Below are 15576 nucleotides of genomic sequence, written 5' to 3'. Positions count from 1 at the left end.
AGAGTATGTAAAAGGACATAGAAGATATTCTCCCTTGTACCAAAGAGTAGAGAACATGCCACCGAGGCATCTAGGATGGGAGGTGATGCACAAAGCCCTCGCACCTGCTAAAAGCTGGAGGACTGTGACCTCAAGTCCTTTAAGTTAATATACATGGTCAGTCTAGTGGTTTTAACTTTGCAACTCTAACCACCCTCCTTTATGATTTCTGTCCACCCTATTCACACCACTCTCAGCTCCAACGGGCCGGTCAAGACTCTGTTCTGCGCATCCCCCAGATCACAGAATCTAAGATGGGTGACCTGAACACGTTGTCAAAGGCCTTCTGTACTCTTGCCAATACCATGGGACTTCGAAGTCCTGGATGGTGAGAATGTATGGGATAGGACATGTGCTCTGGAATTTGGTGCACTCCCAACCCCTGGAATGAATCTGAAGGAGAGCTTTGGAAATAAGAGTGTCCTCTCACATCTGACGTTGTAAAAAAGAGCCCATCCTCTCATAAATTCTCTTTATATAGAAACGTCAAATCTCGTGAGATAACAGTGTCTGTTTTCGGTAAGTGCCCTGAACTGCTGTTCACTTTTTTCAAGCTACTGATTCCAATTCCAGATTTCAATGTTGATTCTGATTCCCAGTTGGTGGTATATTTGGACTTCTCTCTCTATCATATTGAACTCAGCCTTCTGACTGAACGTAATGCCTCCCTCCATCCTCTCCTTCTCCGAGGAAAGCTTCCTCAGCCCAAACCCAAGTAGACTCTGCACCTGGCGTCAGCTCTGGGAAGCGCTAGGGATGTTAGAAACTTCGGTAGCTCCTACTCAAAACCTTCCACTCTTCTCCCTTCTCTCTTATATTCTGGTCACAGATCCATCCGTCCATCTACTTACCCAATCACTCATTCAAAATTTTTAAGAATAACTATATGCCAAAGATTACGTTAGACTCTTGGAATAAGATAGGGAATACGTCATAAAGTCTACAATATAGTGATGAAGAGCAGCTTTCAAAACAAAGAAAAATTGCGTAAAATGTGGTGTGGTGTATGCTATACTCAGAAGTACAAACAGCAGGTTGTGGGAGCTTGGTGGTCGCATCTGCCTTCCTTCCCACCTCCTTCACCTCTAAGACTCCTCGCTGATCCTCTCCACGGTCCTCCTCCAACACAGTATGCAACGCCTGAGCCTGCTGTGTGCCCTACACTGACACGCCTCCTTCTCGTCACCCATCTTTTCTCTCTTTTCCTCGCATGTGAAATAAGACCCCACAAGAGATATATTAAAATATGTTAGTCATTCCATGGGAAGCGCTTTCAACCAGATTTTGAGTGGTTGAATCTCAGTGTGGAAAATTTGGGTCGGGATAATGAGCTGTCTGTGTACATACACTCTCGGTTGTAGAAGAACAGATGCAGTGAAATGCTGGCTGTAATTGCTCTCTTTGGGGAATTCTGTGGGAGATAGGACAAAGTGATATTACTACTCTATTGGCTCAACCCCAAGAGTTTAAAAATGTTTATGTGAAAATACCAAAAAGGGATATGTGATACACTCTGACTCAAACACAAAAATGACTCGGACCAAAGTGCTGGAAACAGTAATAAAAAGCAGATACGTTTGCCTGCATAAGTAGAGCCATATAATAGGCATGGTTAGGCATATACCAGAGTCCCTGCCCAACCAGGTAGGGTCAGAGCCCGTCACCTTGGGGTGCCCTAGTATTTGGTGGCTGCATGACCATCGCTCACAGAGACTGAGGCAGGCTGTCCAGGAGTACTGATCAGAAATTCTTTCATTTACTCATTCAAAAAACATTCATGACGTGCCTGCCGTATGCCAAGCACTCTGCTGAGCTGGAGATACAACCATGAACCTGAAGGACATAATCCGTGCCCTCTTGGAGCTGCTAAGAATAGCTAGAAGCTGGCAAAGCTAGAGGGCAATAGGTGCAACCACAGTAGTGCTAACATTTAGCTTTGACGCACCAGGTACTAAGTGCTTTCCTTGCATTCATTCGTTTAATACTCATCCCTACCCTAAGGTTAAGGTAATCATCGCACTTCTTTTATTTTTATTAAATTTATTATCCTCATCTTACAGAGAGGAAACTGAAGTTCAGAGGAACTAAGCAACTTGCCCCAGCTTGTATAGCTAGTAAGAGGCTGTTTTGCCGAAGCCCGTGCACTTAGGCACTATGCTCTCTGAAAGTTCCAAAATGAGAAAGCTGCTAGCAATCACCCAGGAGGGGAAAGCACATCTCTGCCTCCCCTTTTAAGGCTAAGAGGCAGGCAGGTAAGGATTGGAAGGAATGGTCGGCGGTCCCCACGTAAGCCCCATGACTAGACAGCCAGGGTAAAATATAAAAATGGACATCCACTGTCACAATGGATATTATTAAAAAGACAAGAAATAACACTGTTGGAGAGGATGTGGAGAAAAGGGAACACTCATACACTGCTGGTGGGAATATAGATTGGTGCAGCCACTATGGAAAACAGTATGGAGATTCCTCAAAATTTAAAAATAGAACTAACATGTGATCCAGCTATTCCACTTCTGGGAATTTATCCAAAGAACACGAAAACACTAATTCAAAAAGATATATGCGCCCCTCTGTTCATTGCAGCATTATTCACAATAGCCAAGACTTGGAAGCAACTTAAAAGCCTATCAATGGATGAATGGATAAAGAAGAGTGATATATATATATATCATACACACACACACACACACACACACACACACACACACACACAATGGAATACTACTCAGCCATAAAAAATATGAAATCTTGCCATTTGCGAGAGCATGGATGGACCTTGAGGGTATTATGCTATGTGAAACAAGTCAGACAGAGAAAGAAAAATACCATATGATTTCACTCATATGTGGAAGATAAACACAGATACAGAGAACATATTGGCAGTTACCCATAGGGAAGGGGGTGAGGGGAGGATGGAAGGGGTAAAGGAGCACATGTGTACTGCGACAGATGGAAACTAGACTTTTGGTGGTGAACAGGATACAGTCTATACAGAAGCTGAATATGATGTACACCTGAAATTTATATAATGTTATAAACCAATATGACCTCAATTTAAAAAAGTATGAATTTTTTTAAAATGAAAAGAATAAAAATGGGCATCCAGCCCCTGCATCTTCTTCTCAGTTTTCTCCCATACCACTTGCCCTGACCTGCCTCCAGTTCCATGTTCCACTCTATTCTTCATCTGCCTTGCTTTAGACCTCAAGACTCCTTTCCCTTCATGGACTTGCCTGGCCCCTCAGGCCTAACCCTCCTGCTGCATTTCCACCTGTGAGCCTGTCTCCGGTCTGGACCACCCTCTGGTACTGCTCTCCACAGTTCTAGGTAAATGCATTTCCTAAGGGAGTACAACCCCAGGAACCACACCCGACAACTCTGCATGTTCACCTGGCCCTCGGGCAGGTCAAGAACACAGAGCATCCGATGGCTGTCCATGTCTAACACACCTACAGATACATACACTACAGGATGCATTTGAGGCTCCAGGGAAGACAAAGCCTCTAATCTTTGATTCTTCCTTTCTGCTATAATCTAAACCAATAATGCAATTAAAGATAATGTAGAGCTGTATCAGGAAATCTCTTTTTCACTTTCTTGCTGAGCTTGACTTATGGAGAAGTAATATAACAACTGATTTTTTCTTTTTCTTCCTTTGTTAGCAACTAAAACCAGAGTGACTTATTTTTCTCTCCTGGTTTCATTTAGGGATTCAGAAACCTTTTATTTGGTTCTCTGCAAAATTCCATTGTCTCTTTGGGGAGAAGGTTTCTCTCCTACCTTATAATCTTCTACTATCAGTAGGAAGCTAACATGGCATAAAGTTCTGGGAGAAAAGCCATCACCTTTGTCACTTGACAGCAACCAAAATGTGAGGTTTTGACAGATGACAAATTGATTGTGATTAGGGGAATTATTTAAGTCACAAAGGGCAAACTTGAAGGGTAAGATTTTTCTGTTTACAGGTGTAAAGCTAAAATGAACCTACAAATTGCTTGACAGCCATATTTTCCACTGTTTTTCAGAACCCATCTCTCCAGCTCCCAGCCAGAGAGCCCATGCTTTGTAGAAACGATATTCTTACCACTTTTTAGTCAATGTAGCATAATTCAGTGGGGTGTAAGAGCTAGAAGGAAACTCTGAAATCACCTCGTCCAAAGAACTCATGGTCCTGTTGGAGAAACTGAGGTCCAGAGAGGAGAGCTACTTGGCAGAGGTTAGTTGGGGGGCCAAATTGCACCCTCAGCCTTGAATCTTGCTCGGTCAATTGTCCTTGCACTGGTTACCACTCTCTGTTCCCATACAATTCTTGGACATGCGGCAGTGAGGAGCTGCCCCCAACTGGCTGTACCCAGAGCTTTGCGTGAGTGTGTTGGAGGAGGATTGCTTTGTAAGAAACACTCAAAATAATTTAATTATTAATACTAAAGAAGAGCTCCAACAGCTGCTGCTGCTGCTGCTGCTGCTACCGAAGGCTCGTCATTCCCATGTCTTTAGTGACACCTCATTTATCAAACAGCATGATGAGATGATAACTTCGCAGAATAAGAAATGCTAACTTCACAGTGTCTAAATAAATGCCTTTTTCTTTTGGAAAAAAAAGTCAAAATGAAGTACATGTTTTCATCCTGTAAAATTGCACTTCTCCCTTTAAAACTCTCCTCTTTTCATGGTAACATAAAATATTGAAAGGACCCAACTGCAAACTTACACTGGGAATCTATGTACATGTACACATATAGCTCCATATGTTTCTCGAGGACTTCTTGAAATAATTTGGGATGTGAAGGGTATTACAGAGAGAAGCCAAGCTTATTTCCATCTAAAAATTAATTTCAAAGATAGTTGTAACCATGCCTGCTGTATAATTAGGCATATACATTTTTAATAAAATTAAGAAGTAGCAACGACAGAGCAACATTATCCAAAAAGTGGCCCATCGTCTGGCGCTCCCACAAGACAATCTGTTAAAAACGGATTCTGTGGTCAAATGGATTTGAAAAACGCAAATAATATAGTCCCTTGAAAATTTACAATCCATATTAGCTTTTTATGGCTTTGAGGTGTCCTGCTGTCAAGACAAATGCATTTCCCAAGCTATTTTAGCGCGGAGTCATTTTAATTTTTCATGGAACACATTTTGGAAAATAATGTCACAGATAATACTTGTAAAAGATCAATAAGAAGTATTTAAAAAATTATGAATCCATTTAAAACAGTGAAGTAAAAGCAAGAAAATCAGTCTCCAGTTCTGGTACTGCCAGGTCTAGATGAGCGCTTTAAGTAAATACAAAAGTGGGCGTGATGTATGAAGTAACTGTTTTCAGACATTGGACAACAGGCAGCTCTGGAATGTGACTCCTAAGGGAAGAAGAATGCATTGAGTGAGCCCCAGGACGGAAGACTGGCCTTTAGCCCTGGGCTCTCTCTGGGCAGGATGCAAGGAGGGAGAGGCCCTAGCAGAAAAGTTTCCCTGAGCTGAAGAGCAGAGATCAGAGTGTGGCTGCCGAGGTAGCTGAGACTTGTGGGCCAGGGTACCAGAAGGAGGGAGTCACACAGAGAAGGAGCTCCAGGAATCCACATGGTGGCCCTTTTATCTTTGGCCAGATCCAATACTTATGCACAGGGGAGCGTAGTGAGACCTGACAGAAAAGAGCTGCTGGGGGAGCTTGTGAGTTCATGGGAGGTTCTGGACTCCCCACGGTGTGGAAAAGCATAGAGCTTGACCATCCCGAGTGAGGAGGCCTTGCTGAACACTGGCGGCTTCCCACAGAGAGCCAGCCAGACCCAGCCCTGGACTAAGGGCTACACTAGACGCCACCTAACAAAGCTTAAAAGCCAGCCTCAGACAGGCCCCACTGATCTACCAGTCAGCTACTTCCTGCCGTTACTAAATTTAACACTCCTTCCAGGAAGAAAAGTATCCAGATTTTCGAAAATGGAGCATTTCCAATGGCTAGCATACAATTAAAAAAATCACTACATATTTATCTTAAAAAAGCCAAAAAGATGTGACTCATAACAGGGTGGCAGTGGGGGCGGTCAGTAAGAACAGACCCAGAGATGACGGAGGCGCTGGGGTTAAGAGACAAGAGGATAGCATATGCATAAAACAGCTCTTGGGCATGTTTATAGATTTAAAGGAAGATAGAATAAATGAACAAATGGAAATAAACTGAAAAACACGATACCCGAAATAAAACCAAGAAACTCAAATAAGATGCAAATACATATTATTCCTTTCAACAAATACTTTAAAAGACATTTAGTTATTAATTACTTTCCATAGTAAAGTTTTCAGTTTTATGTTTATATTCTGCACTTGAATTTTGCAGATTATAAGGATTTAAAAGGAGCCCCAGAACAGTAAAAAAAAAAAAATCCTGGAAGTTGTGACTGAAAAAGACACAGAAATTACATCTAGATGTAAAAATTAGAACTTGGCTGTTTATGACAGGTTATAAATGACTCATTAGCCGGTTTAAGTAGGAGTCAAAAAGAACAGTTGCCTTAGTGAGAAGTAGTGAGAGAAAATATTTCCAAACTAAACTATGAAACAAGAGCAAGTCATAGGTAAAGATGGTGACCCACATATAAGGAGTGTTATATAATTTCATCTTCAATGAAAGCCAGTTCTTCACATTTCCAGGAGGTATTTGCCTCCTAGGATCTGATCCTTCCATATTATACTGTGATCAGCACGGCAGAGTTCCGCCTTTTGAGGACCAGCTTCTATCAGAAATCTTATAACATCCTCTGGATCTTGGTCAGGAACGTCCAACAGGCATTGCTAAATGAGGTGTGTAGTGTGTGTATGTCTGTGTGTGTGTATGTGTAATGAGGAGTTGTAGCCTGTAGGCTGTGGCTGCTCCTTGCAGGAACGAAGTCGGGGAGCAGGCAGAGCTGTGGTCCATCCTGAGAGGGGTAGTATCTTATCACTGACATGGTTTACAATCACCAGCACGTGATAATAACAAAGAATAGACTGACTTCTGGTTGGTTTTAATATCGTTTCAAAATTCTCTGTAAGGGTTACTTCCATTGCCCCCCTCCAACAACCCAGACCACTGCCTGAGTATTTTGCTTGTTACCTTCATAAGCTGTCCTTTATTTAAGCAGGCATCAAATAGTCAATGGGAACAGCGCGCTTGCACTCTTGCTCTACAGCAGACTTCATTAAGGGGCTGTGTTTATCCCAGGGGCTTTAATCTGCATTATTTGGACCTATTTTTAATTGTCCTCAACAGAGGAAATGTTCCTCTGCATAGACTCTGAGGATCATTTTACAGAAAAATCTGGTGAATTTAATAAAATTATATTTATATAGCAAGTAAATCATTTTTAAAATTCATTTTATTTATATCTCTTAGTGCTGCTGTATCCTTAGAGACACAGATAGATATTATTATTTTCATCTGACACACGATGAAACTAAGAGCCGGAAAGTGATTCTCTGAAGTCACGAAGTTCATTAGTGACAGTGAGGGGACCAGACTCCACTCTCCTATGGCCCAACTCTGCTTTCTTTTTGCTAAATTTTGCTACATCATTTATCTATTCAAATTAGTTACCCCTTTTAATACGAAACTATTGAGTGTTTTGTAGATTTAGACTTTTTTCTCTAATTTTCCCATTTAACCAGTAAGAAAGGCAAAGCTCAGGAACGTTAACCAGTTTGTAGAAAATAGATGGTTCAGTGACAGCACAGGTACTAGAATACAGGGTCTGTACTTTGTCCACTGCACCACGGCCAACCTGGGCCCTGGGCTCCAATAGGATCATTGGTTCCCATAAGTCCTAGTGAAAGAGAATTTTACACCCAGGAATAACAGAATACTAAAATAAACATTATATAAGATAAGTAGATCTTCTAGTGTCTTCCCTTTGCTGCTTTAAACATCTTAGATCAAGCTGCGGTTAATTGTCCCGAGGCAGGAAGTTAAGCTCTATACTAAGACAAAGGTTTAGCAACTAAGTCCTGGAATGTGTCTTGTGTGGATGGAAGACTCTGGACCACCAAGAATGGCTAACCTTGTGGCAGGAGTGGGAAGGTGGGAGGACGTGACCTGGAGAAATTCTGCTCTTCCCAGCCCAGAGGGATGGTGGGGAAAGGAAGGAATACAGGGCAGAGAGACAGTGGGGGTAGTGAGCAGACCCAAGTTTCCTAACTTCTCAGCCCTGGGCTTTGGGTTGCAGAGAGGAGGGGCATTAGATAAGCTGTGGCAGAGCCTGAGAGCAGAGCAAATGTTGTTCCATTCCTGTTTAAGATTCGGGAAAGAGATCTCCTGGTGGGCTGAATTCCACATACCAACCGTGTCAAAATAAATGTGGCAACACAATTAGATGGAAAGAGGTCTTGATATTTACTTTCCCTAAGCGGCTCTAAATCCTCATTTAGAATATACCACGTTATTTCTACCTAAACACTAAGCACTTTTAGGTGATCTGAAGAAACGCATAGTCCCATGATGCCAGAGGCTCATATAGATGCAAATGTGCATGACCTCCTAAAGGCAAGTCTCAGAAACAGCGGATTCAAGAGGCAGATGACTCGTCAAGGGGCCATATAGCAAGGGGAGGGGGAACTCCACAGCAGAGGCTGGGGCTGGACTGCTTGCGGCAGGGGGCCAGATAGAGGACAGGGCAGACACACTCAGAAGGATCTAAAATGCAAGCAAGAGCTAAAATAAGGTGGAGGCTTAACCAAGCCTGGAGAGACAGCTAGAGACCAGATGATAGGAGGCATTAACTGCAACCAGTGACAAGAGACAATGCCTCAGAGACCAGAGGAACCAGCAGTGGGTACAAGGCAGCCAAATGGATCTGAGGATTCTCTTGCCTTCCTCAATATCGGGATGTCAAGTGATCTCCTCCCCTCCACTCACACAAGCACTTCAAACTCCCAGGCAATCTTAGTGGGGCAGAAGAGAGAGGCGGATAGGGTATTTTTGCCTTAAAATAGAATGTTATTGGAAGGGACTGTTTAAATCATTGCATTAGACTAGAACTTTTTTTAAATTTTGAAATAATCTCAAACCTAAAGAATTGCAAATACAGTACAAAAACTTTTCCTTCACTGACCTATGTGAGAATATGCTGCTGACATGATACTTTCTAACCTCCCAATACTTAATGTGTTGTATTTCCAAAACACAAGAAATTTCTCCCCCATGACCACAGCACAACCGTTAAAATCAGGAAATTAACGGGGATAAATTGCTACCGTTTCATCCTCAGGTTCCATTCAGATTTCACCAATTGTCACAATAATGTCCTTTATAGCAAAAGGAAACAGTTCAGAATCCCATGACACATGTCTCCTTAATTATTTCTGTTTGGAACACTTTCATGGCTTTGACTCCTTTTAAGATTACAGCCTAGTTATTTGGTAGAATATCCCTCAATTTAGGTTTACTGATGTTTCCTTACAACTGGATCTACTTTATTTATCTCTGGCGAGAATATCACAGAAGCGATACTGTGTTCTTCTCATTGCATCTAATCAAGTGGCATGATTTTCGATTTGTTCCACTACTGTTGATGTTCACTTTGATCACTCAATTAAAATCTGCCAGACTTAGCCACTGTTAAGTTACTCTTTTCCCTTTCCTAATTAACAGGTATTTTGTGGGGAGGTACTTTGAAACTGGTACATACCTGTTCTTCCCCACACTTTCAATGTGTATATAATATGCGTTATAATCCTTTATATTATTGTCTATTTTGAGGCTTTGTGCCCTTTTGATATGTCTCTCTCATTCTTTGAGCACTTTCTTAGCCTTCTGGCACAACCAGGTGCTCCAGGCTCTGACACCTGCCTTGCTCAGCCCCACTAAATGGCTTCATGACTGAATTGTTCAGGAGAGGAAGAGAAGGGATGAGGAAGAGCTGACAGAGTTTCCCGCTCAAGCAGACAAGTTAATTTCTGTCCTCCTTACCTCCCTATCCCGTGTGTGGGATTGAAAAGGAGACAAAGTCAATTGCTTCCCCTCTGTTAGTAGAAGTGGTAGCATGAGGGAATTAAAACCTCGGTACCTGTATATCACCAGGGAGACCTGTGTTCACGACTCCGAGACTGTGTCAATTCCATGTTGGTTACACCTCTAGTTCATTCCTCCACAGTGCTCAGCAACACGTCTGTGGAACAGAGCAGTAACATGGACCTGTTTTAGGATCTTCAGTAATGGAAGAACTGGGGACATTTCAATAACTTTTGTAATGTCAGCTGGGGAGATGGGCACAAAAGGAAAGGTAGATTAAAGGCATCACTCAAAAGGTAAGCAAGCCCAACACTCTGGAGTCTGGGGAAAAGCTGAACATGCAGCAAACCAGAACTTGTCCAGCAGCAAAAGAAGACCCGGCTTGAGAAGCTTAAGAAGCAGCAGACAGCGAGACCTTGGATGGCAGCACTTCACCGCTTCTCGCCTAATTCCTGGAGATCATGAGCCAGGTGGCAACACTTAGTGCTTTCATACTCTCAAAGGAGCTACTTTTTCATATGAAAATACAACGTGGGTATAAACAATTTTTAACAGTATATTTTCTCTGGGAAAGGGCATTTTGAAAGATATTAATTTTTGAAGTTTTTACATTTCTATATTGGAATTTTTTACTAAATTTGTATTATTTTGTAAACAGGAAAATTGCAGATATGTAAGAAACACAAGAAGTGAAATAATGGATGAGGAACTAGGTAGTTTCATTAAAATACTGCATTTCATTTTTTTTCTTTATGTTTCTGAAGTATTATACTACACCCAGTAAAAATGTACAAATCTTAAGTGCAGAACTGAGGAAACTTTACATGTGTATACATTCCAGTGACCACCATCCAGAGCAAGATAGCAAGTATTTCTGTCACCTAAGAGTGTTTCCTTCCACCTCCTTCGGGCCAGTCCCCCACTGAGGGAACCACCGGTCTGACTTGTTTCATGTCGATTAGGCCAAGAAGCTCCAACTCTGACTTGATCATTAATGTGTGGTGCCAATCTACTCAGGTCCCCCTTCCTCTGTGAGTTTCAGGAAATGGACTAAATGACCTTTATGGACACTTTCAGTTCTACTATTCCAGGAGAGAAATGACAAGTAAGGTATTTTCCCCAGGGCACCTTAGTAAATGAGCAGTAAGAATTATCTTCCAATTTCCAGGCTACTAAGCCACAGGGCCTCCGTATAAATTAGTTCCGAAAGCTGAATCAAATAGAGTTTACCCAAATGAGGAGGTGATATTTAATTCTGCAAGATTAGATTAATGCTTCATTTATTCACTTTTTACTAGTTACTGCATGCCGAGTGTCTCTTCGGCAGGAACTGGGCTCTGCTGGGGAGGCAATGACAGTCACAGCAGCGCCTGCTCCTTGGCCTAGTGGAAGAAGAAAAACACGGGTCTGAGTGACTGTTAACAGAAGAAAGAAATTCTCAGGGCCGCAAGAGAGAAATAGAGTCCCAAGAGGGGAGAAAACTCCCTTCCAGCTGGGAGATCAGCACAGGCTTTGTCAAGTTGACTGGAGAGCTGGACTTTGAATGATGAGCAGTAGTTGGATACATAGAAATAAAGTTTATTCCCAAAATGCGCTGTTCTTATATGAGGATAACACGCTCCATCTACAGAGCACACATAGGGTATTCCTTTTTCAGCAAGATTGATGGTGTTGTGCTGAGGTCCTCATAAATTCCACCTGATTTATATCTGCAAGTGAGCGGGTCATCCTTAGGGAAACTGTTTGTATAACAGATTGACATCAACAGATCTTTCGTATGTCATATCAAGAAATCAAGACACAGAGTGGAAATTGTGTGTCCCACAGACCCACTATCAATTAGGGATTCTGCACACGACGCTCCAGGCTATGCTGTGACCACCTGATAGGCTCTAAAGTTTTCTGGTTGGGCTAGACTGTAGATGACTTTCGCCAGTGCCACAGGAGTCCCTCCTCTCCTGGAGGAAATTAGTACACCATAAATGCTGTCTCCTCCTTGTATTGCTGGAGTGAGAGTTTCCTTGTTGATTGACATTTGTATTATAGGCTCTGAAAGCATTTAGTGACCCGAAGCTTCACTTCCTCATTGATTTCCCTGTTGAGAACCATATCCTGAGATCTTTAGATCTGAGCTCACTTGGGGTGCTCCTCTGTGTGAAAAAATCCCTTTACAAAGACAATGAACCAGAAACCGTATGGCTGGGCTCTCGAGGGACGATTGGGAAAGGGCAAGTCACAATTATTGATTTTTAACATCTATTAATTCATTTTAAATAATATGTTTAAAAAATTATACTGGGGCCGCCTGGTGTGTAGTGGTTAATTCACACGCCCTGCTTCTGTGGCCTTGGGTTCGCAGGTTTGGATCCCCAGCATGGACTTATGCACCCTTCATCAAGCCATGTTGTGGTCGTGTCCCACATACAAAATAGAGGAGGATTGGCACAGATGTTAGCTCAGAGACAAACTTCCTCATGCAAAAACAAATTATTTACTCTAGGTTATCTACAATTTGAATTGCATTATCTTAAACTCTTTATTAATATTAAAAAAAAATCATTTCCTTTTTAATAAACGTGTACTGGGCTCCACTTATGTGCTAGGAGTTGATACACTATGAAAATGCAAAGAGAGATCATAGTTTCTCAGTATCGTGTCATAATTCTTTGGACAGTTATCAGGCGCCATCTGGTAACTGGGTGCTTTTCTAGCTGCTGGGGGAGGAGATGGTGAACCGGAGACCTGCAGGGGGCATCTCTTACAATTCCGCCATTTTTTTGGTTGAAGAAATCATAGCTCAGCAAGATTATGTAATTTAACCAATGACACATGTCTAGTAAGTTGCAGAGCCCAGACAAGAACGTTCTCTCCTGGATTAGCAGGTTTCCCATTACAAAAAAAAAAAAATGTCTCTTTACTGGAATAAAAGCAAATCTGACAGAGAGTTTCCTGAAATGGACCTATAGTTTGATAGACTAGGGACTGTTGGCTAAGGAAATTATATTATCTCTTCTCAATAAAACACTTTAGATTACTTGGATCCATCTAGATTTTTCTCACCAAGTGTGTTCACAGAGTCAGTTTGCACAAGTTGTAGTGGGAGAGTCTTACTTCAACAGTTCAGTCCATTAGGAAAGAATATATATTGCTGAGAGCAAGGCCTTTGGCTGTGGGGTTTAATTTGATAAGAATTTATGAATAACAAGTGGAAAACTAAAAGGACCAGAATAGAATTTGCTCCTAAAAGGGACAGTTGCTACCCGTGGTGCAATGGTGACTGCTCTAGATCAGCTGCATAACTAGGATCAGAAATAGTGTGAAGCTAATAAATATTTTTTTCTTTGTTTTCCACCTCAGTCTCCATCAACTGAAATGTGACTGCAGCTAGGATTCAAGCTCTCCGTTTATCTTCTACTTGCCCCATTTGGGTCCAATTTGAAAGAGTAGGATAGCCGTCTTTCCACACACAGCAGCCTAAATATGCATAGACCCACGTATTACTTTTTAGAACCTTGGTTTCTATGTTATTCATTTATTCCCTCATTCATGAATTCATTTATCAAACTCTGATTTAGCATCCACTATGTGGTAAGGCACTGGTTAGGTGCTGAGGGTATGACACAGTCCTCAGTTTGAGACAAGAAAGCAAGCTCTTTGTAACAAATGCTGCCATAAGGATAGTCTCTGAGTGCTGGGACTGGGAGAGAATTTAAAGATTTTATTTATTTATTTATTTATTTTTTCCTTTTTCTCCCCAAAGCCCCCCAGTACATAGTTGTATATTCTTTATTGCGGGTCCTTCTAGTTGTGGCATGTGGGATGCCGCCTCAGCATGGCTTGATGAGCAGTGCCTTGTCCGAGAGCCCAGGATTCAAACCAACAAAACACTGGGCCGCCTGCAGTGAAGCGCACAATCTTAACCACTCAGCCACGGGGCCAGGCCCTGGGAGAGAATTTAGAAGGAGCCTCTGACCCAGATCTGGAGGTCAGGGAAATGACTTCTCCATCATTCTGATTCTGCAAGATGACTTCAAGATAGCTTTGATTTTTTTCCCCCATTGTCCAGAAGAAGAAATGAAGTTTCATAGAACTTATGTGACCTCTGTTCGTTCCTTCATGCAACAAAAACATCTGAATGCCTGCTAGGTATCAGGCACTGGTCTTGGCACACAGGACAGAGCTGTTAACAGAAAAGATACAATTCCTGCGCAGAGATTTTTACATTATCATGAGAGAGGTAAGCTATGGACAAATACATGCATAACATATTGGATGTTAATAAGCACCAGGAAGACAACTAAACCAGGTTAAGATGTACACAGAATAAGTTTGCTGTGGATGATGAAGGGGAGGCTGCCATCTTACAGACACTGTTGTGGAAGGCCTTCCTCACAAGATGACTGAGATTTGAACTGAGACCTGAAGGAAGTGAGTCATTTAGAGGAACAGCATTCGCATCAGAGGGAAGAGTGAATACAAAGACTCAAGTATGTTGATATGCTTGAAGAAAAACAAGGCGATTGCTATGGCTAAAGTAAGAAAAGAAATAGGAAATAGATCCTGTTGGGCCTTACAGGAATGATGCAGATTTCAAATCTTATTCTCAGTATAATTAGAAACCATGGGAAGTTTTAAGCAGAAGAGTAATTTTCTTCTTTTTTTCAGTTACGTTTTGAAAAGATAGCTCTGGCTGTTGAACGTAGGTACAGACTGTACGGGGCAAGGAAAAGGGAGAGGGAGTTCATTCAGAAGGCTGTTTATAGACAAGGTCTACTGAAGGTCATGTGGCTTGGACCAGGGTAGCAGGATGGAAGAGGTGAGAAAAGGTCTGATTCTGGATATAGTTTGATGGTGAAGTCAACAGGATTTGCTGATGGATTGGCTATGAGGGATGAAAGCAAGAGAGGGGTCAAGGTAGGTACTGGAATTACAATGTGAACAGAGCCAACAGGGGTCAGAGCTCAGGGAGTTTATCTGCTGATGGGATAGGCAGCCAAAAAACCAGCAAACAAATAAATATGATTCCAGTTTGTGATAAGCACTAAAGAGGAAATGACAGCATGCCCTGCTACAAAATAACAAGGGGTTCCTGCTTTCAGTAGGGTCGTAAGGACAGTCTCTCTGGGAAGGTGGTATGTAAGCTAAGGGCTGAAGGATGTGATTAATAAATGAGAAACAATAGGATATATTGGAGTATATGAGGAAGCCATTTGGTTTAAAATTAATTCGGCCTGACTTTGTTTCTCCAAAATGGCCTGATGTGGCCTGTTGAGTATGCGCTGTATATCTGCTTTAAATATTTACTGTGTCCCAAAGACAAGAATGACGCCCTTAAAAATAGGGATGCAACTTCCCCCATATCAGCATTTCCTTTATGATAAGCATCTCTCCCTAAACTACAGATTAATTACTGATCTGCTTGTGACCTTGTGACCTCTGCCCTTGTGACCACTGACCTGCTATGTTCACCAATCTGCTGTGCCAGCAAAGCAACCTTGTGACTACTGTAAAAGGAAGATTCCTATTATATGTGATGTATGCTCTTTTTTCCAAG

The sequence above is a fragment of the Equus caballus genome, chromosome 19, assembly GCF_041296265.1.
Source record: "Equus caballus isolate H_3958 breed thoroughbred chromosome 19, TB-T2T, whole genome shotgun sequence".
Classification (NCBI taxonomy): Eukaryota; Metazoa; Chordata; class Mammalia; order Perissodactyla; family Equidae; genus Equus; species Equus caballus.
This window is presented reverse-complemented; position numbering follows the sequence as displayed.